The sequence below is a fragment of the Microcebus murinus genome, unplaced genomic scaffold (assembly GCF_040939455.1).
Source record: "Microcebus murinus isolate Inina unplaced genomic scaffold, M.murinus_Inina_mat1.0 scaf007_hap2_Mmur4.0, whole genome shotgun sequence".
Classification (NCBI taxonomy): Eukaryota; Metazoa; Chordata; class Mammalia; order Primates; family Cheirogaleidae; genus Microcebus; species Microcebus murinus.
The window spans coordinates 928,919-955,169 of record NW_027438953.1 but is presented as its reverse complement, the minus strand read 5'-3'; the positions used below and the strand labels follow the sequence as shown (position 1 = coordinate 955,169).

The 26,251-nt window shown below is 62.8% G+C and overlaps 7 non-coding genes across 7 annotated transcripts; all 7 read left to right on the top strand.

The window, feature by feature from the left end:
- Positions 1–1,670: 1,670 nt before the first annotated feature.
- LOC142866811 (5S ribosomal RNA) lies at positions 1,671–1,789 on the top strand. The gene has a single exon (XR_012916641.1). It is a non-coding gene; the product is annotated as a 5S ribosomal RNA (ribosomal RNA).
- Positions 1,790–5,572: 3,783 nt separating this feature from the next.
- Positions 5,573–5,691, top strand: LOC142866810 (5S ribosomal RNA). Its single transcript, XR_012916640.1, has one exon. It is a non-coding gene; the product is annotated as a 5S ribosomal RNA (ribosomal RNA).
- A 3,784-nt stretch (positions 5,692–9,475) lies between these two features.
- On the top strand, positions 9,476–9,594 carry LOC142866809 (5S ribosomal RNA). The gene has a single exon (XR_012916639.1). It is a non-coding gene; the product is annotated as a 5S ribosomal RNA (ribosomal RNA).
- A 3,785-nt stretch (positions 9,595–13,379) lies between these two features.
- Positions 13,380–13,498, top strand: LOC142866808 (5S ribosomal RNA). The gene has a single exon (XR_012916638.1). It is a non-coding gene; the product is annotated as a 5S ribosomal RNA (ribosomal RNA).
- Positions 13,499–17,284: 3,786 nt separating this feature from the next.
- On the top strand, positions 17,285–17,403 carry LOC142866807 (5S ribosomal RNA). The gene has a single exon (XR_012916637.1). It is a non-coding gene; the product is annotated as a 5S ribosomal RNA (ribosomal RNA).
- A 3,785-nt stretch (positions 17,404–21,188) lies between these two features.
- On the top strand, positions 21,189–21,307 carry LOC142866806 (5S ribosomal RNA). Its single transcript, XR_012916636.1, has one exon. It is a non-coding gene; the product is annotated as a 5S ribosomal RNA (ribosomal RNA).
- Positions 21,308–25,091: 3,784 nt separating this feature from the next.
- LOC142866805 (5S ribosomal RNA) lies at positions 25,092–25,210 on the top strand. Its single transcript, XR_012916635.1, has one exon. It is a non-coding gene; the product is annotated as a 5S ribosomal RNA (ribosomal RNA).
- Positions 25,211–26,251: the final 1,041 nt, after the last annotated feature.

The window sequence follows — 26,251 nt, the reverse complement described above, 5'->3', positions numbered from 1 at the left end:
TGAGCCCTGTGCCCTGTGGGGGGGGACGGGGGGGAGGAGGAGGAGGAGGAGGAGGAGGAGGAGGTGGGAAGGGCCGGGGCCTGCAGTCCTGTTCCCGGGGTGGCACGGCAAGTGGCCTCTTCCACAGGCTGCTTGGCCTGGGCTCCCTGCACCTGGGCCTTTGGAGGACCGGCCCTGTGCTTGCCAACACTTCCTGCAGGGACCCAGAGCTGGGAGGTGGCATCTCTCAGCCCTGGGTCGGGCAGAGCCCCAGCAGGCCATGCCCACAACCTCTCTCAGCACCGGTCCCCCAGAAGGCTCCTTTGGGACCAGGATTCTCTTGCGGTGACTCTTTAAGGTCTGGCCCCTGGATGGAGGGGCACCAGGAGTAGAGGAGCAGGAAGGGGAAGGGGGTGGCCATGCGAGGGGACACTTTGAGGCCGAGTCCCAGCTTCAGCCTGATCCTCCTGGGAACCCCGCTCTGAGACAAGGAGCCGGGCTTCGCATTCCCACAGCAGCCAGTCGTGGGCTGAGGACACCTGGGGCGTTGGGAACTCCCTGGCTTCTCCTTGGTTTAACATCTGGAGCTGCTTGTGAATTGCGCCGCCACACACACCCGAGCGCAGGTGTCTTCCGCACAGACTGCGGGCCTCGCTCTTCTGAATGCCGCTAGCTCGCCACCCACCCACGGGTGAACCTGGTCAGGGTGCTTTCTCTAAGGGGCAGACTCTTTTCCGGGCGGGCTACCGGTGTCTCTGTTTGCTCGTTTCTTTCTTCCATTTCGGGAAAGTCTTCCTTGCTGGGTGTGGAAATCTCCTATGCCTTCCCTCGCCTATTCTGTCAGCTTTCAAATTCTCTTTCAGTTGCCACCCTCACAGATGGATTAGGAAACTCTTTCCGGTGCACTCATTAGTGAAATGACCTCCAGGAAGCTGGAATCCAATATCTAATGGCCGATTTTTAGCGAGTCCACACGCCAGGGTGGTCGGGGTCCAATGCAGCCCCGGCCAGGCCCAGGCCCCTTGGACTGGGCCACAGGAGGACACGGAGGAGGGTCCCGGCCCCCACGAAGCGGTGCCGGCAGTTCTCCACGGGCTTGGGCGTTTTCCAGAGGTAGGAGATGGAGGGGACTGATTTCTTCAGCGCCCCCCAAACCACGCCACCCCACCCCACCCATGGGACACATCCCCAGAGAGAGACGCCCCATACACTGGCTGTGCCCCAGCCCTGGCCCGGGGGAATAGGCGGCAGCCCACCCACAGGGCGAGGGGGGGGGGCGCAGCTGAAAGGGGTTGTGGGGGAGGGCGGCCCCTGGCTGGGGTCAAAGGGCGAGCGTCCCGCACGTGCGCAGTCAGCGGCAGGCAGCGACGCGCTGGGGGTGGGCAGCGGGTAGGTGAAGGAGGCCGGGCGAGGAGACGAGGGAGGCTGGGAGGGCTCCACCTTGGCGAGTCCAGCCGTGGAGGCGCATCTTGTGTGAGTGTGAGTGAGTGTGAGTGTGTGTGTGTGTGTATACAGAGACAGCCCCCCGCCCCGCCCCGCCCCGCCCATCAACCCCGTCCCTGGGAGCCCGCGGGACCCGGCCGGCGAACTCAACCGGCCCGGCCCGGCGCGGGGCCTGGGGTGGGAGGCGGCGGCGGGGAAGCCCAGAGAGGCTCGGCTTCTTGAGCGGGGCAGGGGCGCCCTCCGCCGCCGTCTAGGGCCACACCACCCTGAACGCCCCCGATCTCGTCTGGTCTCGGAAGCTAAGCAGGGTCGGGCCCGGTTAGTACTTGGATGGGAGACCGCCTGGGAATACCGGGTGCCACAGGCTGCTGCTTTTTTTTTTTTTTTTTTTTTGCCTCTTGTTGTGTCCCCTTTCTGGGAGCGCGGCAGCGGCCCGGGGTGGGGGTCACCCCCACCCTCAGCGCCCGCCCGCGGTGCCTGGCGCCCCAGCCCGCACCGTGGGGCCTCCTCTTGTCCCAAGCCGCGACACCGCCGCCACGCGGCAGCATGCGTGGCATCTGGACTGTCAGGTCTCAGACCAAAGGTCTGCTCTGTGGGAACCGACACGCTGGAGGAAACCTTGAGAGTCTGAGAGGGGAGGGAGTTCCAGAAGAAGGCCAGGATGTCATTTTGAGGGAGTATGTGACCAGAACTCGTCCCGTTGCTTTTGGGGTTCTATGGGCTACACGCAGGAATCTTTGGTGGTGGCACCTGATGTTGGGGGATCCGGAGTCACACCCAGACCTGCTCCACAGGCCTCCTTTTACTTTTCTCTTCGGATTCATTATTTTTAAAAAGTGTCTCTTACCTCTATGATTGCATTTTCTTTTCTCTCTCTCTTCAAGCAGATGATGGGAGTACAAGTATTCAGGTGACATGTGTTGCCCGTGCCCCCCTCCCCCCTGTGTTCTTTTTTTTTTTTTTTTTGAGACAGAGTCTCGTTTTGCTGCCCAGGCTAGAGTGAGTGCCATGGCGTCAGCCTAGCTCACAGCAACCTCAATCTCCGGGCTCAAGCAATCCTGCTGCCTCAGCCTCCCGAGTAGTTGGGACTACAGGCATGCACCACCACGCCCGGCTGTGTTTTTCTATATATATTAGTTGGCCAATTAATTTCTTTCTATTTTTAGTAGAGACGGGGTCTCGCTCTTGCTCAGGCTGGTTTCGAACTCCTGACCTGGAGCAATCCGCCCGCCTCGGCCTCCCAGAGAGCTAGGATTACAGGCGTGAGCCACCGCGCCCGCCCCCCCCTGTGTTCTTATTCATATACCTCTCATGTTGTTCCAGCGTATTGTGGGGGTACCAATGTTAAGGTCGGGTGCCTTGCCCTCTCCAAGCCTCCCCCCTCGGGTCAGAGCTTCAAGTGCGCCCATCCCCCAGTCGGTGCGCACCCACCCCATGCCTAATGGATGTGTATGCCCCTCCCCTCCCCCCACACGCCCGACACCCACCCGATGAAGGTGATTCCTCTCTGTCCACTTAGGCGTCCATCCGTTCGTACCAATTTGCCGGTGAGCGCGCTCACGTGGTGCTCGTGTGTCCATTCTTGGGATACCTGGCCTACTGGAACGGGTTCCAGCTCTGGCCAGGAGAACACGAGAGGCGCCCTCTCACCGCTGCTCCTCACAGCCGAATGGCACTCCGTGGTGTCCACGCGCCACATTTTATTCATGCACTCCTGGATGGATGGGCACTCGGGTCGCTTCCACGTCTTTGCGATTGTGAATTGTGCCCTAACTGTCACCCTAACCCTTACCCAGCCCGTCTCCACTCTCCCTGCCTGACGCACTCCTCCCCGGCCAGGCCCGTCACTGTCCTGGGCCCCCGCCTGACCGGCTCCTCCCCGCCCGGCCTGTCACCGTCCTCTGCCCCTGCCTGACATGCTCCTTCCCGCCCGCCCGGCCTCTCACCGTCCTCGGCCCCTGCCTGACCGGCTCCTCCGTCGCCTGGGCCTTCCAAGGGCTTGGTGTGGACGCTGCTTCCAGGAAGCCCTCCAGAAACCCGGCAGCAGGGTGGCCGCAGCAGTCTCCAGCAGCCGTCCCTAAGTCGCGTGAGTGCGGGGGACGTGCCCCCGCTGTGCCGCGGGGGCCCAGCCTGGTGTCTTCCCTGAGGCCCTGCGGCTGGCTGCCGGCTGGGCTGCCCCTCCCCGCAAGGGGAGAGCCGCGGAGGTGGGGACCGCCTCCTGATGGGGACGTACACGCAGCTCTCCACGTCGGATTCCGGGGCTCTCTGTCCTGCCCGAAGGCCCAGCTGGCCTGCGGGTCCTTAGAGTGGCAAAAACATCCGAAAACTGAGATTGAGGGTCCGGTGGGTGTCTGCACTTTTGTGCTGGGCACCCCAGGGAGGCCCGGGGGCTGGCTGGACAACGTGGTCTGCTGGGCGGGGGGGTTGGAGGAGCAACTGATGCCCTTTGCACTTCGGGTAGCAAGAGTCTGAGGTGTCTCTGAGCCCTGTGCCCTGTGGGGGGGGGCGGGGGGGAGGAGGAGGAGGAGGAGGAGGAGGAGGAGGTGGGAAGGGCCGGGGCCTGCAGTCCTGTTCCCGGGGTGGCACGGCAAGTGGCCTCTTCCACAGGCTGCTTGGCCTGGGCTCCCTGCACCTGGGCCTTTGGAGGACCGGCCCTGTGCTTGCCAACACTTCCTGCAGGGACCCAGAGCTGGGAGGTGGCATCTCTCAGCCCTGGGTCGGGCAGAGCCCCAGCAGGCCATGCCCACAACCTCTCTCAGCACCGGTCCCCCAGAAGGCTCCTTTGGGACCAGGATTCTCTTGCGGTGACTCTTTAAGGTCTGGCCCCTGGATGGAGGGGCACCAGGAGTAGAGGAGCAGGAAGGGGAAGGGGGTGGCCATGCGAGGGGACACTTTGAGGCCGAGTCCCAGCTTCAGCCTGATCCTCCTGGGAACCCCGCTCTGAGACAAGGAGCCGGGCTTCGCATTCCCACAGCAGCCAGTCGTGGGCTGAGGACACCTGGGGCGTTGGGAACTCCCTGGCTTCTCCTTGGTTTAACATCTGGAGCTGCTTGTGAATCGCGCCGCCACACACACCCGAGCGCAGGTGTCTTCCGCACAGACTGCGGGCCTCGCTCTTCTGAATGCCGCTAGCTCGCCACCCACCCACGGGTGAACCTGGTCAGGGTGCTTTCTCTAAGGGGCAGACTCTTTTCCGGGCGGGCTACCGGTGTCTCTGTTTGCTCGTTTCTTTCTTCCATTTCGGGAAAGTCTTCCTTGCTGGGTGTGGAAATCTCCTATGCCTTCCCTCGCCTATTCTGTCAGCTTTCAAATTCTCTTTCAGTTGCCACCCTCACAGATGGATTAGGAAACTCTTTCCGGTGCACTCATTAGTGAAATGACCTCCAGGAAGCTGGAATCCAATATCTAATGGCCGATTTTTAGCGAGTCCACACGCCAGGGTGGTCGGGGTCCAATGCAGCCCCGGCCAGGCCCAGGCCCCTTGGACTGGGCCACAGGAGGACACGGAGGAGGGTCCCGGCCCCCACGAAGCGGTGCCGGCAGTTCTCCACGGGCTTGGGCGTTTTCCAGAGGTAGGAGATGGAGGGGACTGATTTCTTCAGCGCCCCCCAAACCACGCCACCCCACCCCACCCATGGGACACATCCCCAGAGAGAGACGCCCCATACACTGGCTGTGCCCCAGCCCTGGCCCGGGGGAATAGGCGGCAGCCCACCCACAGGGCGAGGGGGGGGGGCGCAGCTGAAAGGGGTTGTGGGGGAGGGCGGCCCCTGGCTGGGGTCAAAGGGCGAGCGTCCCGCACGTGCGCAGTCAGCGGCAGGCAGCGACGCGCTGGGGGTGGGCAGCGGGTAGGTGAAGGAGGCCGGGCGAGGAGACGAGGGAGGCTGGGAGGGCTCCACCTTGGCGAGTCCAGCCGTGGAGGCGCATCTTGTGTGAGTGTGAGTGAGTGTGAGTGTGTGTGTGTGTGTATACAGAGACAGCCCCCCGCCCCGCCCCGCCCCGCCCATCAACCCCGTCCCTGGGAGCCCGCGGGACCCGGCCGGCGAACTCAACCGGCCCGGCCCGGCGCGGGGCCTGGGGCGGGAGGCGGCGGCGGGGAAGCCCAGAGAGGCTCGGCTTCTTGAGCGGGGCAGGGGCGCCCTCCGCCGCCGTCTAGGGCCACACCACCCTGAACGCCCCCGATCTCGTCTGGTCTCGGAAGCTAAGCAGGGTCGGGCCCGGTTAGTACTTGGATGGGAGACCGCCTGGGAATACCGGGTGCCACAGGCTGCTGCTTTTTTTTTTTTTTTTTTTTTGCCTCTTGTTGTGTCCCCTTTCTGGGAGCGCGGCAGCGGCCCGGGGTGGGGGTCACCCCCACCCTCAGCGCCCGCCCGCGGTGCCTGGCGCCCCAGCCCGCACCGTGGGGCCTCCTCTTGTCCCAAGCCGCGACACCGCCGCCACGCGGCAGCATGCGTGGCATCTGGACTGTCAGGTCTCAGACCAAAGGTCTGCTCTGTGGGAACCGACACGCTGGAGGAAACCTTGAGAGTCTGAGAGGGGAGGGAGTTCCAGAAGAAGGCCAGGATGTCATTTTGAGGGAGTATGTGACCAGAACTCGTCCCGTTGCTTTTGGGGTTCTATGGGCTACACGCAGGAATCTTTGGTGGTGGCACCTGATGTTGGGGGATCCGGAGTCACACCCAGACCTGCTCCACAGGCCTCCTTTTACTTTTCTCTTCGGATTCATTATTTTTAAAAAGTGTCTCTTACCTCTAGGATTGCATTTTCTTTTCTCTCTCTCTTCAAGCAGATGATGGGAGTACAAGTATTCAGGTGACATGTGTTGCCCGTGCCCCCCTCCCTTCTGTGTTCTTTTTTTTTTTTTTTTTTTGAGACAGAGTCTCGTTTTGCTGCCCAGGCTAGAGTGAGTGCCATGGCGTCAGCCTAGCTCACAGCAACCTCAATCTCCGGGCTCAAGCAATCCTGCTGCCTCAGCCTCCCGAGTAGTTGGGACTACAGGCATGCACCACCACGCCCGGCTGTGTTTTTCTATATATATTAGTTGGCCAATTAATTTCTTTCTATTTTTAGTAGAGACGGGGTCTCGCTCTTGCTCAGGCTGGTTTCGAACTCCTGACCTGGAGCAATCCGCCCGCCTCGGCCTCCCAGAGAGCTAGGATTACAGGCGTGAGCCACCGAGCCCGGCCCCCCTGTGTTCTTATTCATATACCTCTCATGTTGTTCCAGCGTATTGTGGGGGTACCAATGTTAAGGTCGGGTGCCTTGCCCTCTCCAAGCCTCCCCCCTCGGGTCAGAGCTTCAAGTGCGCCCATCCCCCAGTCGGTGCGCACCCACCCCATGCCTAATGGATGTGTATGCCCCTCCCCTCCCCCCACCCGCCCGACACCCACCCGATGAAGGTGATTCCTCTCTGTCCACTTAGGCGTCCATCCGTTCGTACCAATTTGCCGGTGAGCGCGCTCACGTGGTGCTCGTGTGTCCATTCTTGGGATACCTGGCCTACTGGAACGGGTTCCAGCTCTGGCCAGGAGAACACGAGAGGCGCCCTCTCACCGCTGCTCCTCACAGCCGAATGGCACTCCGTGGTGTCCACGCGCCACATTTTATTCATGCACTCCTGGATGGATGGGCACTCGGGTCGCTTCCACGTCTTTGCGATTGTGAATTGTGCCCTAACTGTCACCCTAACCCTTACCCAGCCCGTCTCCACTGCCCCTGCCTGACGCACTCCTCCCCGGCCAGGCCCGTCACTGTCCTGGGCCCCCGCCTGACCGGCTCCTCCCCGCCCGGCCTGTCACCGTCCTCTGCCCCTGCCTGACATGCTCCTTCCCGCCCGCCCGGCCTCTCACCGTCCTCGGCCCCTGCCTGACCGGCTCCTCCGTCGCCTGGGCCTTCCAAGGGCTTGGTGTGGACGCTGCTTCCAGGAAGCCCTCCAGAAACCCGGCAGCAGGGTGGCCGCAGCAGTCTCCAGCAGCCGTCCCTAAGTCGCGTGAGTGCGGGGGACGTGCCCCCGCTGTGCCGCGGGGGCCCAGCCTGGTGTCTTCCCTGAGGCCCTGCGGCTGGCTGCCGGCTGGGCTGCCCCTCCCCGCAAGGGGAGAGCCGCGGAGGTGGGGACCGCCTCCTGATGGGGACGTACACGCAGCTCTCCACGTCGGATTCCGGGGCTCTCTGTCCTGCCCGAAGGCCCAGCTGGCCTGCGGGTCCTTAGAGTGGCAAAAACATCCGAAAACTGAGATTGAGGGTCCGGTGGGTGTCTGCACTTTTGTGCTGGGCACCCCAGGGAGGCCCGGGGGCTGGCTGGACAACGTGGTCTGCTGGGCGGGGGGGTTGGAGGAGCAACTGATGCCCTTTGCACTTCGGGTAGCAAGAGTCTGAGGTGTCTCTGAGCCCTGTGCCCTGTGGGGGGGGACGGGGGGGAGGAGGAGGAGGAGGAGGAGGAGGAGGAGGTGGGAAGGGCCGGGGCCTGCAGTCCTGTTCCCGGGGTGGCACGGCAAGTGGCCTCTTCCACAGGCTGCTTGGCCTGGGCTCCCTGCACCTGGGCCTTTGGAGGACCGGCCCTGTGCTTGCCAACACTTCCTGCAGGGACCCAGAGCTGGGAGGTGGCATCTCTCAGCCCTGGGTCGGGCAGAGCCCCAGCAGGCCATGCCCACAACCTCTCTCAGCACCGGTCCCCCAGAAGGCTCCTTTGGGACCAGGATTCTCTTGCGGTGACTCTTTAAGGTCTGGCCCCTGGATGGAGGGGCACCAGGAGTAGAGGAGCAGGAAGGGGAAGGGGGTGGCCATGCGAGGGGACACTTTGAGGCCGAGTCCCAGCTTCAGCCTGATCCTCCTGGGAACCCCGCTCTGAGACAAGGAGCCGGGCTTCGCATTCCCACAGCAGCCAGTCGTGGGCTGAGGACACCTGGGGCGTTGGGAACTCCCTGGCTTCTCCTTGGTTTAACATCTGGAGCTGCTTGTGAATTGCGCCGCCACACACACCCGAGCGCAGGTGTCTTCCGCACAGACTGCGGGCCTCGCTCTTCTGAATGCCGCTAGCTCGCCACCCACCCACGGGTGAACCTGGTCAGGGTGCTTTCTCTAAGGGGCAGACTCTTTTCCGGGCGGGCTACCGGTGTCTCTGTTTGCTCGTTTCTTTCTTCCATTTCGGGAAAGTCTTCCTTGCTGGGTGTGGAAATCTCCTATGCCTTCCCTCGCCTATTCTGTCAGCTTTCAAATTCTCTTTCAGTTGCCACCCTCACAGATGGATTAGGAAACTCTTTCCGGTGCACTCATTAGTGAAATGACCTCCAGGAAGCTGGAATCCAATATCTAATGGCCGATTTTTAGCGAGTCCACACGCCAGGGTGGTCGGGGTCCAATGCAGCCCCGGCCAGGCCCAGGCCCCTTGGACTGGGCCACAGGAGGACACGGAGGAGGGTCCCGGCCCCCACGAAGCGGTGCCGGCAGTTCTCCACGGGCTTGGGCGTTTTCCAGAGGTAGGAGATGGAGGGGACTGATTTCTTCAGCGCCCCCCAAACCACGCCACCCCACCCCACCCATGGGACACATCCCCAGAGAGAGACGCCCCATACACTGGCTGTGCCCCAGCCCTGGCCCGGGGGAATAGGCGGCAGCCCACCCACAGGGCGAGGGGGGGGGGCGCAGCTGAAAGGGGTTGTGGGGGAGGGCGGCCCCTGGCTGGGGTCAAAGGGCGAGCGTCCCGCACGTGCGCAGTCAGCGGCAGGCAGCGACGCGCTGGGGGTGGGCAGCGGGTAGGTGAAGGAGGCCGGGCGAGGAGACGAGGGAGGCTGGGAGGGCTCCACCTTGGCGAGTCCAGCCGTGGAGGCGCATCTTGTGTGAGTGTGAGTGAGTGTGAGTGTGTGTGTGTGTGTATACAGAGACAGCCCCCCGCCCCGCCCCGCCCCGCCCATCAACCCCGTCCCTGGGAGCCCGCGGGACCCGGCCGGCGAACTCAACCGGCCCGGCCCGGCGCGGGGCCTGGGGTGGGAGGCGGCGGCGGGGAAGCCCAGAGAGGCTCGGCTTCTTGAGCGGGGCAGGGGCGCCCTCCGCCGCCGTCTAGGGCCACACCACCCTGAACGCCCCCGATCTCGTCTGGTCTCGGAAGCTAAGCAGGGTCGGGCCCGGTTAGTACTTGGATGGGAGACCGCCTGGGAATACCGGGTGCCACAGGCTGCTGCTTTTTTTTTTTTTTTTTTTTTTGCCTCTTGTTGTGTCCCCTTTCTGGGAGCGCGGCAGCGGCCCGGGGTGGGGGTCACCCCCACCCTCAGCGCCCGCCCGCGGTGCCTGGCGCCCCAGCCCGCACCGTGGGGCCTCCTCTTGTCCCAAGCCGCGACACCGCCGCCACGCGGCAGCATGCGTGGCATCTGGACTGTCAGGTCTCAGACCAAAGGTCTGCTCTGTGGGAACCGACACGCTGGAGGAAACCTTGAGAGTCTGAGAGGGGAGGGAGTTCCAGAAGAAGGCCAGGATGTCATTTTGAGGGAGTATGTGACCAGAACTCGTCCCGTTGCTTTTGGGGTTCTATGGGCTACACGCAGGAATCTTTGGTGGTGGCACCTGATGTTGGGGGATCCGGAGTCACACCCAGACCTGCTCCACAGGCCTCCTTTTACTTTTCTCTTCGGATTCATTATTTTTAAAAAGTGTCTCTTACCTCTATGATTGCATTTTCTTTTCTCTCTCTCTTCAAGCAGATGATGGGAGTACAAGTATTCAGGTGACATGTGTTGCCCGTGCCCCCCTCCCCCCTGTGTTCTTTTTTTTTTTTTTTTTTGAGACAGAGTCTCGTTTTGCTGCCCAGGCTAGAGTGAGTGCCATGGCGTCAGCCTAGCTCACAGCAACCTCAATCTCCGGGCTCAAGCAATCCTGCTGCCTCAGCCTCCCGAGTAGTTGGGACTACAGGCATGCACCACCACGCCCGGCTGTGTTTTTCTATATATATTAGTTGGCCAATTAATTTCTTTCTATTTTTAGTAGAGACGGGGTCTCGCTCTTGCTCAGGCTGGTTTCGAACTCCTGACCTGGAGCAATCCGCCCGCCTCGGCCTCCCAGAGAGCTAGGATTACAGGCGTGAGCCACCGCGCCCGCCCCCCCCTGTGTTCTTATTCATATACCTCTCATGTTGTTCCAGCGTATTGTGGGGGTACCAATGTTAAGGTCGGGTGCCTTGCCCTCTCCAAGCCTCCCCCCTCGGGTCAGAGCTTCAAGTGCGCCCATCCCCCAGTCGGTGCGCACCCACCCCATGCCTAATGGATGTGTATGCCCCTCCCCTCCCCCCACACGCCCGACACCCACCCGATGAAGGTGATTCCTCTCTGTCCACTTAGGCGTCCATCCGTTCGTACCAATTTGCCGGTGAGCGCGCTCACGTGGTGCTCGTGTGTCCATTCTTGGGATACCTGGCCTACTGGAACGGGTTCCAGCTCTGGCCAGGAGAACACGAGAGGCGCCCTCTCACCGCTGCTCCTCACAGCCGAATGGCACTCCGTGGTGTCCACGCGCCACATTTTATTCATGCACTCCTGGATGGATGGGCACTCGGGTCGCTTCCACGTCTTTGCGATTGTGAATTGTGCCCTAACTGTCACCCTAACCCTTACCCAGCCCGTCTCCACTCTCCCTGCCTGACGCACTCCTCCCCGGCCAGGCCCGTCACTGTCCTGGGCCCCCGCCTGACCGGCTCCTCCCCGCCCGGCCTGTCACCGTCCTCTGCCCCTGCCTGACATGCTCCTTCCCGCCCGCCCGGCCTCTCACCGTCCTCGGCCCCTGCCTGACCGGCTCCTCCGTCGCCTGGGCCTTCCAAGGGCTTGGTGTGGACGCTGCTTCCAGGAAGCCCTCCAGAAACCCGGCAGCAGGGTGGCCGCAGCAGTCTCCAGCAGCCGTCCCTAAGTCGCGTGAGTGCGGGGGACGTGCCCCCGCTGTGCCGCGGGGGCCCAGCCTGGTGTCTTCCCTGAGGCCCTGCGGCTGGCTGCCGGCTGGGCTGCCCCTCCCCGCAAGGGGAGAGCCGCGGAGGTGGGGACCGCCTCCTGATGGGGACGTACACGCAGCTCTCCACGTCGGATTCCGGGGCTCTCTGTCCTGCCCGAAGGCCCAGCTGGCCTGCGGGTCCTTAGAGTGGCAAAAACATCCGAAAACTGAGATTGAGGGTCCGGTGGGTGTCTGCACTTTTGTGCTGGGCACCCCAGGGAGGCCCGGGGGCTGGCTGGACAACGTGGTCTGCTGGGCGGGGGGGTTGGAGGAGCAACTGATGCCCTTTGCACTTCGGGTAGCAAGAGTCTGAGGTGTCTCTGAGCCCTGTGCCCTGTGGGGGGGGGCGGGGGGGAGGAGGAGGAGGAGGAGGAGGAGGAGGAGGTGGGAAGGGCCGGGGCCTGCAGTCCTGTTCCCGGGGTGGCACGGCAAGTGGCCTCTTCCACAGGCTGCTTGGCCTGGGCTCCCTGCACCTGGGCCTTTGGAGGACCGGCCCTGTGCTTGCCAACACTTCCTGCAGGGACCCAGAGCTGGGAGGTGGCATCTCTCAGCCCTGGGTCGGGCAGAGCCCCAGCAGGCCATGCCCACAACCTCTCTCAGCACCGGTCCCCCAGAAGGCTCCTTTGGGACCAGGATTCTCTTGCGGTGACTCTTTAAGGTCTGGCCCCTGGATGGAGGGGCACCAGGAGTAGAGGAGCAGGAAGGGGAAGGGGGTGGCCATGCGAGGGGACACTTTGAGGCCGAGTCCCAGCTTCAGCCTGATCCTCCTGGGAACCCCGCTCTGAGACAAGGAGCCGGGCTTCGCATTCCCACAGCAGCCAGTCGTGGGCTGAGGACACCTGGGGCGTTGGGAACTCCCTGGCTTCTCCTTGGTTTAACATCTGGAGCTGCTTGTGAATCGCGCCGCCACACACACCCGAGCGCAGGTGTCTTCCGCACAGACTGCGGGCCTCGCTCTTCTGAATGCCGCTAGCTCGCCACCCACCCACGGGTGAACCTGGTCAGGGTGCTTTCTCTAAGGGGCAGACTCTTTTCCGGGCGGGCTACCGGTGTCTCTGTTTGCTCGTTTCTTTCTTCCATTTCGGGAAAGTCTTCCTTGCTGGGTGTGGAAATCTCCTATGCCTTCCCTCGCCTATTCTGTCAGCTTTCAAATTCTCTTTCAGTTGCCACCCTCACAGATGGATTAGGAAACTCTTTCCGGTGCACTCATTAGTGAAATGACCTCCAGGAAGCTGGAATCCAATATCTAATGGCCGATTTTTAGCGAGTCCACACGCCAGGGTGGTCGGGGTCCAATGCAGCCCCGGCCAGGCCCAGGCCCCTTGGACTGGGCCACAGGAGGACACGGAGGAGGGTCCCGGCCCCCACGAAGCGGTGCCGGCAGTTCTCCACGGGCTTGGGCGTTTTCCAGAGGTAGGAGATGGAGGGGACTGATTTCTTCAGCGCCCCCCAAACCACGCCACCCCACCCCACCCATGGGACACATCCCCAGAGAGAGACGCCCCATACACTGGCTGTGCCCCAGCCCTGGCCCGGGGGAATAGGCGGCAGCCCACCCACAGGGCGAGGGGGGGGGGCGCAGCTGAAAGGGGTTGTGGGGGAGGGCGGCCCCTGGCTGGGGTCAAAGGGCGAGCGTCCCGCACGTGCGCAGTCAGCGGCAGGCAGCGACGCGCTGGGGGTGGGCAGCGGGTAGGTGAAGGAGGCCGGGCGAGGAGACGAGGGAGGCTGGGAGGGCTCCACCTTGGCGAGTCCAGCCGTGGAGGCGCATCTTGTGTGAGTGTGAGTGAGTGTGAGTGTGTGTGTGTGTGTATACAGAGACAGCCCCCCGCCCCGCCCCGCCCCGCCCATCAACCCCGTCCCTGGGAGCCCGCGGGACCCGGCCGGCGAACTCAACCGGCCCGGCCCGGCGCGGGGCCTGGGGCGGGAGGCGGCGGCGGGGAAGCCCAGAGAGGCTCGGCTTCTTGAGCGGGGCAGGGGCGCCCTCCGCCGCCGTCTAGGGCCACACCACCCTGAACGCCCCCGATCTCGTCTGGTCTCGGAAGCTAAGCAGGGTCGGGCCCGGTTAGTACTTGGATGGGAGACCGCCTGGGAATACCGGGTGCCACAGGCTGCTGCTTTTTTTTTTTTTTTTTTTTTTGCCTCTTGTTGTGTCCCCTTTCTGGGAGCGCGGCGGCGGCCCGGGGTGGGGGTCACCCCCACCCTCAGCGCCCGCCCGCGGTGCCTGGCGCCCCAGCCCGCACCGTGGGGCCTCCTCTTGTCCCAAGCCGCGACACCGCCGCCACGCGGCAGCATGCGTGGCATCTGGACTGTCAGGTCTCAGACCAAAGGTCTGCTCTGTGGGAACCGACACGCTGGAGGAAACCTTGAGAGTCTGAGAGGGGAGGGAGTTCCAGAAGAAGGCCAGGATGTCATTTTGAGGGAGTATGTGACCAGAACTCGTCCCGTTGCTTTTGGGGTTCTATGGGCTACACGCAGGAATCTTTGGTGGTGGCACCTGATGTTGGGGGATCCGGAGTCACACCCAGACCTGCTCCACAGGCCTCCTTTTACTTTTCTCTTCGGATTCATTATTTTTAAAAAGTGTCTCTTACCTCTATGATTGCATTTTCTTTTCTCTCTCTCTTCAAGCAGATGATGGGAGTACAAGTATTCAGGTGACATGTGTTGCCCGTGCCCCCCTCCCTTCTGTGTTCTTTTTTTTTTTTTTTTTTTGAGACAGAGTCTCGTTTTGCTGCCCAGGCTAGAGTGAGTGCCATGGCGTCAGCCTAGCTCACAGCAACCTCAATCTCCGGGCTCAAGCAATCCTGCTGCCTCAGCCTCCCGAGTAGTTGGGACTACAGGCATGCACCACCACGCCCGGCTGTGTTTTTCTATATATATTAGTTGGCCAATTAATTTCTTTCTATTTTTAGTAGAGACGGGGTCTCGCTCTTGCTCAGGCTGGTTTCGAACTCCTGACCTGGAGCAATCCGCCCGCCTCGGCCTCCCAGAGAGCTAGGATTACAGGCGTGAGCCACCGCGCCCGGCCCCCCCTGTGTTCTTATTCATATACCTCTCATGTTGTTCCAGCGTATTGTGGGGGTACCAATGTTAAGGTCGGGTGCCTTGCCCTCTCCAAGCCTCCCCCCTCGGGTCAGAGCTTCAAGTGCGCCCATCCCCCAGTCGGTGCGCACCCACCCCATGCCTAATGGATGTGTATGCCCCTCCCCTCCCCCCACCCGCCCGACACCCACCCGATGAAGGTGATTCCTCTCTGTCCACTTAGGCGTCCATCCGTTCGTACCAATTTGCCGGTGAGCGCGCTCACGTGGTGCTCGTGTGTCCATTCTTGGGATACCTGGCCTACTGGAACGGGTTCCAGCTCTGGCCAGGAGAACACGAGAGGCGCCCTCTCACCGCTGCTCCTCACAGCCGAATGGCACTCCGTGGTGTCCACGCGCCACATTTTATTCATGCACTCCTGGATGGATGGGCACTCGGGTCGCTTCCACGTCTTTGCGATTGTGAATTGTGCCCTAACTGTCACCCTAACCCTTACCCAGCCCGTCTCCACTGCCCCTGCCTGACGCACTCCTCCCCGGCCAGGCCCGTCACTGTCCTGGGCCCCCGCCTGACCGGCTCCTCCCCGCCCGGCCTGTCACCGTCCTCTGCCCCTGCCTGACATGCTCCTTCCCGCCCGCCCGGCCTCTCACCGTCCTCGGCCCCTGCCTGACCGGCTCCTCCGTCGCCTGGGCCTTCCAAGGGCTTGGTGTGGACGCTGCTTCCAGGAAGCCCTCCAGAAACCCGGCAGCAGGGTGGCCGCAGCAGTCTCCAGCAGCCGTCCCTAAGTCGCGTGAGTGCGGGGGACGTGCCCCCGCTGTGCCGCGGGGGCCCAGCCTGGTGTCTTCCCTGAGGCCCTGCGGCTGGCTGCCGGCTGGGCTGCCCCTCCCCGCAAGGGGAGAGCCGCGGAGGTGGGGACCGCCTCCTGATGGGGACGTACACGCAGCTCTCCACGTCGGATTCCGGGGCTCTCTGTCCTGCCCGAAGGCCCAGCTGGCCTGCGGGTCCTTAGAGTGGCAAAAACATCCGAAAACTGAGATTGAGGGTCCGGTGGGTGTCTGCACTTTTGTGCTGGGCACCCCAGGGAGGCCCGGGGGCTGGCTGGACAACGTGGTCTGCTGGGCGGGGGGGTTGGAGGAGCAACTGATGCCCTTTGCACTTCGGGTAGCAAGAGTCTGAGGTGTCTCTGAGCCCTGTGCCCTGTGGGGGGGGGCGGGGGGGAGGAGGAGGAGGAGGAGGAGGAGGAGGAGGTGGGAAGGGCCGGGGCCTGCAGTCCTGTTCCCGGGGTGGCACGGCAAGTGGCCTCTTCCACAGGCTGCTTGGCCTGGGCTCCCTGCACCTGGGCCTTTGGAGGACCGGCCCTGTGCTTGCCAACACTTCCTGCAGGGACCCAGAGCTGGGAGGTGGCATCTCTCAGCCCTGGGTCGGGCAGAGCCCCAGCAGGCCATGCCCACAACCTCTCTCAGCACCGGTCCCCCAGAAGGCTCCTTTGGGACCAGGATTCTCTTGCGGTGACTCTTTAAGGTCTGGCCCCTGGATGGAGGGGCACCAGGAGTAGAGGAGCAGGAAGGGGAAGGGGGTGGCCATGCGAGGGGACACTTTGAGGCCGAGTCCCAGCTTCAGCCTGATCCTCCTGGGAACCCCGCTCTGAGACAAGGAGCCGGGCTTCGCATTCCCACAGCAGCCAGTCGTGGGCTGAGGACACCTGGGGCGTTGGGAACTCCCTGGCTTCTCCTTGGTTTAACATCTGGAGCTGCTTGTGAATTGCGCCGCCACACACACCCGAGCGCAGGTGTCTTCCGCACAGACTGCGGGCCTCGCTCTTCTGAACGCCGCTAGCTCGCCACCCACCCACGGGTGAACCTGGTCAGGGTGCTTTCTCTAAGGGGCAGACTCTTTTCCGGGCGGGCTACCGGTGTCTCTGTTTGCTCGTTTCTTTCTTCCATTTCGGGAAAGTCTTCCTTGCTGGGTGTGGAAATCTCCTATGCCTTCCCTCGCCTATTCTGTCAGCTTTCAAATTCTCTTTCAGTTGCCACCCTCACAGATGGATTAGGAAACTCTTTCCGGTGCACTCATTAGTGAAATGACCTCCAGGAAGCTGGAATCCAATATCTAATGGCCGATTTTTAGCGAGTCCACACGCCAGGGTGGTCGGGGTCCAATGCAGCCCCGGCCAGGCCCAGGCCCCTTGGACTGGGCCACAGGAGGACACGGAGGAGGGTCCCGGCCCCCACGAAGCGGTGCCGGCAGTTCTCCACGGGCTTGGGCGTTTTCCAGAGGTAGGAGATGGAGGGGACTGATTTCTTCAGCGCCCCCCAAACCACGCCACCCCACCCCACCCATGGGACACATCCCCAGAGAGAGACGCCCCATACACTGGCTGTGCCCCAGCCCTGGCCCGGGGGAATAGGCGGCAGCCCACCCACAGGGCGAGGGGGGGGGGCGCAGCTGAAAGGGGTTGTGGGGGAGGGCGGCCCCTGGCTGGGGTCAAAGGGCGAGCGTCCCGCACGTGCGCAGTCAGCGGCAGGCAGCGACGCGCTGGGGGTGGGCAGCGGGTAGGTGAAGGAGGCCGGGCGAGGAGACGAGGGAGGCTGGGAGGGCTCCACCTTGGCGAGTCCAGCCGTGGAGGCGCATCTTGTGTGAGTGTGAGTGAGTGTGAGTGTGTGTGTGTGTGTATACAGAGACAGCCCCCCGCCCCGCCCCGCCCCGCCCATCAACCCCGTCCCTGGGAGCCCGCGGGACCCGGCCGGCGAACTCAACCGGCCCGGCCCGGCGCGGGGCCTGGGGCGGGAGGCGGCGGCGGGGAAGCCCAGAGAGGCTCGGCTTCTTGAGCGGGGCAGGGGCGCCCTCCGCCGCCGTCTAGGGCCACACCACCCTGAACGCCCCCGATCTCGTCTGGTCTCGGAAGCTAAGCAGGGTCGGGCCCGGTTAGTACTTGGATGGGAGACCGCCTGGGAATACCGGGTGCCACAGGCTGCTGCTTTTTTTTTTTTTTTTTTTTTTGCCTCTTGTTGTGTCCCCTTTCTGGGAGCGCGGCAGCGGCCCGGGGTGGGGGTCACCCCCACCCTCAGCGCCCGCCCGCGGTGCCTGGCGCCCCAGCCCGCACCGTGGGGCCTCCTCTTGTCCCAAGCCGCGACACCGCCGCCACGCGGCAGCATGCGTGGCATCTGGACTGTCAGGTCTCAGACCAAAGGTCTGCTCTGTGGGAACCGACACGCTGGAGGAAACCTTGAGAGTCTGAGAGGGGAGGGAGTTCCAGAAGAAGGCCAGGATGTCATTTTGAGGGAGTATGTGACCAGAACTCGTCCCGTTGCTTTTGGGGTTCTATGGGCTACACGCAGGAATCTTTGGTGGTGGCACCTGATGTTGGGGGATCCGGAGTCACACCCAGACCTGCTCCACAGGCCTCCTTTTACTTTTCTCTTCGGATTCATTATTTTTAAAAAGTGTCTCTTACCTCTATGATTGCATTTTCTTTTCTCTCTCTCTTCAAGCAGATGATGGGAGTACAAGTATTCAGGTGACATGTGTTGCCCGTGCCCCCCTCCCTTCTGTGTTCTTTTTTTTTTTTTTTTTTTGAGACAGAGTCTCGTTTTGCTGCCCAGGCTAGAGTGAGTGCCATGGCGTCAGCCTAGCTCACAGCAACCTCAATCTCCGGGCTCAAGCAATCCTGCTGCCTCAGCCTCCCGAGTAGTTGGGACTACAGGCATGCACCACCACGCCCGGCTGTGTTTTTCTATATATATTAGTTGGCCAATTAATTTCTTTCTATTTTTAGTAGAGACGGGGTCTCGCTCTTGCTCAGGCTGGTTTCGAACTCCTGACCTGGAGCAATCCGCCCGCCTCGGCCTCCCAGAGAGCTAGGATTACAGGCGTGAGCCACCGCGCCCGCCCCCCCCTGTGTTCTTATTCATATACCTCTCATGTTGTTCCAGCGTATTGTGGGGGTACCAATGTTAAGGTCGGGTGCCTTGCCCTCTCCAAGCCTCCCCCCTCGGGTCAGAGCTTCAAGTGCGCCCATCCCCCAGTCGGTGCGCACCCACCCCATGCCTAATGGATGTGTATGCCCCTCCCCTCCCCCCACACGCCCGACACCCACCCGATGAAGGTGATTCCTCTCTGTCCACTTAGGCGTCCATCCGTTCGTACCAATTTGCCGGTGAGCGCGCTCACGTGGTGCTCGTGTGTCCATTCTTGGGATACCTGGCCTACTGGAACGGGTTCCAGCTCTGGCCAGGAGAACACGAGAGGCGCCCTCTCACCGCTGCTCCTCACAGCCGAATGGCACTCCGTGGTGTCCACGCGCCACATTTTATTCATGCACTCCTGGATGGATGGGCACTCGGGTCGCTTCCACGTCTTTGCGATTGTGAATTGTGCCCTAACTGTCACCCTAACCCTTACCCAGCCCGTCTCCACTCTCCCTGCCTGACGCACTCCTCCCCGGCCAGGCCCGTCACTGTCCTGGGCCCCCGCCTGACCGGCTCCTCCCCGCCCGGCCTGTCACCGTCCTCTGCCCCTGCCTGACATGCTCCTTCCCGCCCGCCCGGCCTCTCACCGTCCTCGGCCCCTGCCTGACCGGCTCCTCCGTCGCCTGGGCCTTCCAAGGGCTTGGTGTGGACGCTGCTTCCAGGAAGCCCTCCAGAAACCCGGCAGCAGGGTGGCCGCAGCAGTCTCCAGCAGCCGTCCCTAAGTCGCGTGAGTGCGGGGGACGTGCCCCCGCTGTGCCGCGGGGGCCCAGCCTGGTGTCTTCCCTGAGGCCCTGCGGCTGGCTGCCGGCTGGGCTGCCCCTCCCCGCAAGGGGAGAGCCGCGGAGGTGGGGACCGCCTCCTGATGGGGACGTACACGCAGCTCTCCACGTCGGATTCCGGGGCTCTCTGTCCTGCCCGAAGGCCCAGCTGGCCTGCGGGTCCTTAGAGTGGCAAAAACATCCGAAAACTGAGATTGAGGGTCCGGTGGGTGTCTGCACTTTTGTGCTGGGCACCCCAGGGAGGCCCGGGGGCTGGCTGGACAACGTGGTCTGCTGGGCGGGGGGGTTGGAGGAGCAACTGATGCCCTTTGCACTTCGGGTAGCAAGAGTCTGAGGTGTCTCTGAGCCCTGTGCCCTGTGGGGGGGGGCGGGGGGGAGGAGGAGGAGGAGGAGGAGGAGGAGGAGGTGGGAAGGGCCGGGGCCTGCAGTCCTGTTCCCGGGGTGGCACGGCAAGTGGCCTCTTCCACAGGCTGCTTGGCCTGGGCTCCCTGCACCTGGGCCTTTGGAGGACCGGCCCTGTGCTTGCCAACACTTCCTGCAGGGACCCAGAGCTGGGAGGTGGCATCTCTCAGCCCTGGGTCGGGCAGAGCCCCAGCAGGCCATGCCCACAACCTCTCTCAGCACCGGTCCCCCAGAAGGCTCCTTTGGGACCAGGATTCTCTTGCGGTGACTCTTTAAGGTCTGGCCCCTGGATGGAGGGGCACCAGGAGTAGAGGAGCAGGAAGGGGAAGGGGGTGGCCATGCGAGGGGACACTTTGAGGCCGAGTCCCAGCTTCAGCCTGATCCTCCTGGGAACCCCGCTCTGAGACAAGGAGCCGGGCTTCGCATTCCCACAGCAGCCAGTCGTGGGCTGAGGACACCTGGGGCGTTGGGAACTCCCTGGCTTCTCCTTGGTTTAACATCTGGAGCTGCTTGTGAATCGCGCCGCCACACACACCCGAGCGCAGGTGTCTTCCGCACAGACTGCGGGCCTCGCTCTTCTGAATGCCGCTAGCTCGCCACCCACCCACGGGTGAACCTGGTCAGGGTGCTTTCTCTAAGGGGCAGACTCTTTTCCGGGCGGGCTACCGGTGTCTCTGTTTGCTCGTTTCTTTCTTCCATTTCGGGAAAGTCTTCCTTGCTGGGTGTGGAAATCTCCTATGCCTTCCCTCGCCTATTCTGTCAGCTTTCAAATTCTCTTTCAGTTGCCACCCTCACAGATGGATTAGGAAACTCTTTCCGGTGCACTCATTAGTGAAATGACCTCCAGGAAGCTGGAATCCAATATCTAATGGCCGATTTTTAGCGAGTCCACACGCCAGGGTGGTCGGGGTCCAATGCAGCCCCGGCCAGGCCCAGGCCCCTTGGACTGGGCCACAGGAGGACACGGAGGAGGGTCCCGGCCCCCACGAAGCGGTGCCGGCAGTTCTCCACGGGCTTGGGCGTTTTCCAGAGGTAGGAGATGGAGGGGACTGATTTCTTCAGCGCCCCCCAAACCACGCCACCCCACCCCACCCATGGGACACATCCCCAGAGAGAGACGCCCCATACACTGGCTGTGCCCCAGCCCTGGCCCGGGGGAATAGGCGGCAGCCCACCCACAGGGCGAGGGGGGGGGCGCAGCTGAAAGGGGTTGTGGGGGAGGGCGGCCCCTGGCTGGGGTCAAAGGGCGAGCGTCCCGCGCGTGCGCAGTCAGCGGCAGGCAGCGACGCGCTGGGGGTGGGCAGCGGGTAGGTGAAGGAGGCCGGGCGAGGAGACGAGGGAGGCTGGGAGGGCTCCACCTTGGCGAGTCCAGCCGTGGAGGCGCATCTTGTGTGAGTGTGAGTGAGTGTGAGTGTGTGTGTGTGTGTATACAGAGACAGCCCCCCGCCCCGCCCCGCCCCGCCCATCAACCCCGTCCCTGGGAGCCCGCGGGACCCGGCCGGCGAACTCAACCGGCCCGGCCCGGCGCGGGGCCTGGGGCGGGAGGCGGCGGCGGGGAAGCCCAGAGAGGCTCGGCTTCTTGAGCGGGGCAGGGGCGCCCTCCGCCGCCGTCTAGGGCCACACCACCCTGAACGCCCCCGATCTCGTCTGGTCTCGGAAGCTAAGCAGGGTCGGGCCCGGTTAGTACTTGGATGGGAGACCGCCTGGGAATACCGGGTGCCACAGGCTGCTGCTTTTTTTTTTTTTTTTTTTTTTGCCTCTTGTTGTGTCCCCTTTCTGGGAGCGCGGCGGCGGCCCGGGGTGGGGGTCACCCCCACCCTCAGCGCCCGCCCGCGGTGCCTGGCGCCCCAGCCCGCACCGTGGGGCCTCCTCTTGTCCCAAGCCGCGACACCGCCGCCACGCGGCAGCATGCGTGGCATCTGGACTGTCAGGTCTCAGACCAAAGGTCTGCTCTGTGGGAACCGACACGCTGGAGGAAACCTTGAGAGTCTGAGAGGGGAGGGAGTTCCAGAAGAAGGCCAGGATGTCATTTTGAGGGAGTATGTGACCAGAACTCGTCCCGTTGCTTTTGGGGTTCTATGGGCTACACGCAGGAATCTTTGGTGGTGGCACCTGATGTTGGGGGATCCGGAGTCACACCCAGACCTGCTCCACAGGCCTCCTTTTACTTTTCTCTTCGGATTCATTATTTTTAAAAAGTGTCTCTTACCTCTATGATTGCATTTTCTTTTCTCTCTCTCTTCAAGCAGATGATGGGAGTACAAGTATTCAGGTGACATGTGTTGCCCGTGCCCCCCTCCCTTCTGTGTTCTTTTTTTTTTTTTTTTTTTGAGACAGAGTCTCGTTTTGCTGCCCAGGCTAGAGTGAGTGCCATGGCGTCAGCCTAGCTCACAGCAACCTCAATCTCCGGGCTCAAGCAATCCTGCTGCCTCAGCCTCCCGAGTAGTTGGGACTACAGGCATGCACCACCACGCCCGGCTGTGTTTTTCTATATATATTAGTTGGCCAATTAATTTCTTTCTATTTTTAGTAGAGACGGGGTCTCGCTCTTGCTCAGGCTGGTTTCGAACTCCTGACCTGGAGCAATCCGCCCGCCTCGGCCTCCCAGAGAGCTAGGATTACAGGCGTGAGCCACCGCGCCCGGCCCCCCCTGTGTTCTTATTCATATACCTCTCATGTTGTTCCAGCGTATTGTGGGGGTACCAATGTTAAGGTCGGGTGCCTTGCCCTCTCCAAGCCTCCCCCCTCGGGTCAGAGCTTCAAGTGCGCCCATCCCCCAGTCGGTGCGCACCCACCCCATGCCTAATGGATGTGTATGCCCCTCCCCTCCCCCCACCCGCCCGACACCCACCCGATGAAGGTGATTCCTCTCTGTCCACTTAGGCGTCCATCCGTTCGTACCAATTTGCCGGTGAGCGCGCTCACGTGGTGCTCGTGTGTCCATTCTTGGGATACCTGGCCTACTGGAACGGGTTCCAGCTCTGGCCAGGAGAACACGAGAGGCGCCCTCTCACCGCTGCTCCTCACAGCCGAATGGCACTCCGTGGTGTCCACGCGCCACATTTTATTCATGCACTCCTGGATGGATGGGCACTCGGGTCGCTTCCACGTCTTTGCGATTGTGAATTGTGCCCTAACTGTCACCCTAACCCTTACCCAGCCCGTCTCCACTGCCCCTGCCTGACGCACTCCTCCCCGGCCAGGCCCGTCACTGTCCTGGGCCCCCGCCTGACCGGCTCCTCCCCGCCCGGCCTGTCACCGTCCTCTGCCCCTGCCTGACATGCTCCTTCCCGCCCGCCCGGCCTCTCACCGTCCTCGGCCCCTGCCTGACCGGCTCCTCCGTCGCCTGGGCCTTCCAAGGGCTTGGTGTGGACGCTGCTTCCAGGAAGCCCTCCAGAAACCCGGCAGCAGGGTGGCCGCAGCAGTCTCCAGCAGCCGTCCCTAAGTCGCGTGAGTGCGGGGGACGTGCCCCCGCTGTGCCGCGGGGGCCCAGCCTGGTGTCTTCCCTGAGGCCCTGCGGCTGGCTGCCGGCTGGGCTGCCCCTCCCCGCAAGGGGAGAGCCGCGGAGGTGGGGACCGCCTCCTGATGGGGACGTACACGCAGCTCTCCACGTCGGATTCCGGGGCTCTCTGTCCTGCCCGAAGGCCCAGCTGGCCTGCGGGTCCTTAGAGTGGCAAAAACATCCGAAAACTGAGATTGAGGGTCCGGTGGGTGTCTGCACTTTTGTGCTGGGCACCCCAGGGAGGCCCGGGGGCTGGCTGGACAACGTGGTCTGCTGGGCGGGGGGGTTGGAGGAGCAACTGATGCCCTTTGCACTTCGGGTAGCAAGAGTCTGAGGTGTCTCTGAGCCCTGTGCCCTGTGGGGGGGGACGGGGGGGAGGAGGAGGAGGAGGAGGAGGAGGAGGAGGTGGGAAGGGCCGGGGCCTGCAGTCCTGTTCCCGGGGTGGCACGGCAAGTGGCCTCTTCCACAGGCTGCTTGGCCTGGGCTCCCTGCACCTGGGCCTTTGGAGGACCGGCCCTGTGCTTGCCAACACTTCCTGCAGGGACCCAGAGCTGGGAGGTGGCATCTCTCAGCCCTGGGTCGGGCAGAGCCCCAGCAGGCCATGCCCACAACCTCTCTCAGCACCGGTCCCCCAGAAGGCTCCTTTGGGACCAGGATTCTCTTGCGGTGACTCTTTAAGGTCTGGCCCCTGGATGGAGGGGCACCAGGAGTAGAGGAGCAGGAAGGGGAAGGGGGTGGCCATGCGAGGGGACACTTTGAGGCCGAGTCCCAGCTTCAGCCTGATCCTCCTGGGAACCCCGCTCTGAGACAAGGAGCCGGGCTTCGCATTCCCACAGCAGCCAGTCGTGGGCTGAGGACACCTGGGGCGTTGGGAACTCCCTGGCTTCTCCTTGGTTTAACATCTGGAGCTGCTTGTGAATTGCGCCGCCACACACACCCGAGCGCAGGTGTCTTCCGCACAGACTGCGGGCCTCGCTCTTCTGAATGCCGCTAGCTCGCCACCCACCCACGGGTGAACCTGGTCAGGGTGCTTTCTCTAAGGGGCAGACTCTTTTCCGGGCGGGCTACCGGTGTCTCTGTTTGCTCGTTTCTTTCTTCCATTTCGGGAAAGTCTTCCTTGCTGGGTGTGGAAATCTCCTATGCCTTCCCTCGCCTATTCTGTCAGCTTTCAAATTCTCTTTCAGTTGCCACCCTCACAGATGGATTAGGAAACTCTTTCCGGTGCACTCATTAGTGAAATGACCTCCAGGAAGCTGGAATCCAATATCTAATGGCCGATTTTTAGCGAGTCCACACGCCAGGGTGGTCGGGGTCCAATGCAGCCCCGGCCAGGCCCAGGCCCCTTGGACTGGGCCACAGGAGGACACGGAGGAGGGTCCCGGCCCCCACGAAGCGGTGCCGGCAGTTCTCCACGGGCTTGGGCGTTTTCCAGAGGTAGGAGATGGAGGGGACTGATTTCTTCAGCGCCCCCCAAACCACGCCACCCCACCCCACCCATGGGACACATCCCCAGAGAGAGACGCCCCATACACTGGCTGTGCCCCAGCCCTGGCCCGGGGGAATAGGCGGCAGCCCACCCACAGGGCGAGGGGGGGGGGCGCAGCTGAAAGGGGTTGTGGGGGAGGGCGGCCCCTGGCTGGGGTCAAAGGGCGAGCGTCCCGCGTGCGCAGTCAGCGGCAGGCAGCGACGCGCTGGGGGTGGGCAGCGGGTAGGTGAAGGAGGCCGGGCGAGGAGACGAGGGAGGCTGGGAGGGCTCCACCTTGGCGAGTCCAGCCGTGGAGGCGCATCTTGTGTGAGTGTGAGTGAGTGTGAGTGTGTGTGTGTGTGTATACAGAGACAGCCCCCCGCCCCGCCCCGCCCCGCCCATCAACCCCGTCCCTGGGAGCCCGCGGGACCCGGCCGGCGAACTCAACCGGCCCGGCCCGGCGCGGGGCCTGGGGCGGGAGGCGGCGGCGGGGAAGCCCAGAGAGGCTCGGCTTCTTGAGCGGGGCAGGGGCGCCCTCCGCCGCCGTCTAGGGCCACACCACCCTGAACGCCCCCGATCTCGTCTGGTCTCGGAAGCTAAGCAGGGTCGGGCCCGGTTAGTACTTGGATGGGAGACCGCCTGGGAATACCGGGTGCCACAGGCTGCTGCTTTTTTTTTTTTTTTTTTTTTTGCCTCTTGTTGTGTCCCCTTTCTGGGAGCGCGGCAGCGGCCCGGGGTGGGGGTCACCCCCACCCTCAGCGCCCGCCCGCGGTGCCTGGCGCCCCAGCCCGCACCGTGGGGCCTCCTCTTGTCCCAAGCCGCGACACCGCCGCCACGCGGCAGCATGCGTGGCATCTGGACTGTCAGGTCTCAGACCAAAGGTCTGCTCTGTGGGAACCGACACGCTGGAGGAAACCTTGAGAGTCTGAGAGGGGAGGGAGTTCCAGAAGAAGGCCAGGATGTCATTTTGAGGGAGTATGTGACCAGAACTCGTCCCGTTGCTTTTGGGGTTCTATGGGCTACACGCAGGAATCTTTGGTGGTGGCACCTGATGTTGGGGGATCCGGAGTCACACCCAGACCTGCTCCACAGGCCTCCTTTTACTTTTCTCTTCGGATTCATTATTTTTAAAAAGTGTCTCTTACCTCTATGATTGCATTTTCTTTTCTCTCTCTCTTCAAGCAGATGATGGGAGTACAAGTATTCAGGTGACATGTGTTGCCCGTGCCCCCCTCCCCCCTGTGTTCTTTTTTTTTTTTTTTTTGAGACAGAGTCTCGTTTTGCTGCCCAGGCTAGAGTGAGTGCCATGGCGTCAGCCTAGCTCACAGCAACCTCAATCTCCGGGCTCAAGCAATCCTGCTGCCTCAGCCTCCCGAGTAGTTGGGACTACAGGCATGCACCACCACGCCCGGCTGTGTTTTTCTATATATATTAGTTGGCCAATTAATTTCTTTCTATTTTTAGTAGAGACGGGGTCTCGCTCTTGCTCAGGCTGGTTTCGAACTCCTGACCTGGAGCAATCCGCCCGCCTCGGCCTCCCAGAGAGCTAGGATTACAGGCGTGAGCCACCGCGCCCGCCCCCCCCTGTGTTCTTATTCATATACCTCTCATGTTGTTCCAGCGTATTGTGGGGGTACCAATGTTAAGGTCGGGTGCCTTGCCCTCTCCAAGCCTCCCCCCTCGGGTCAGAGCTTCAAGTGCGCCC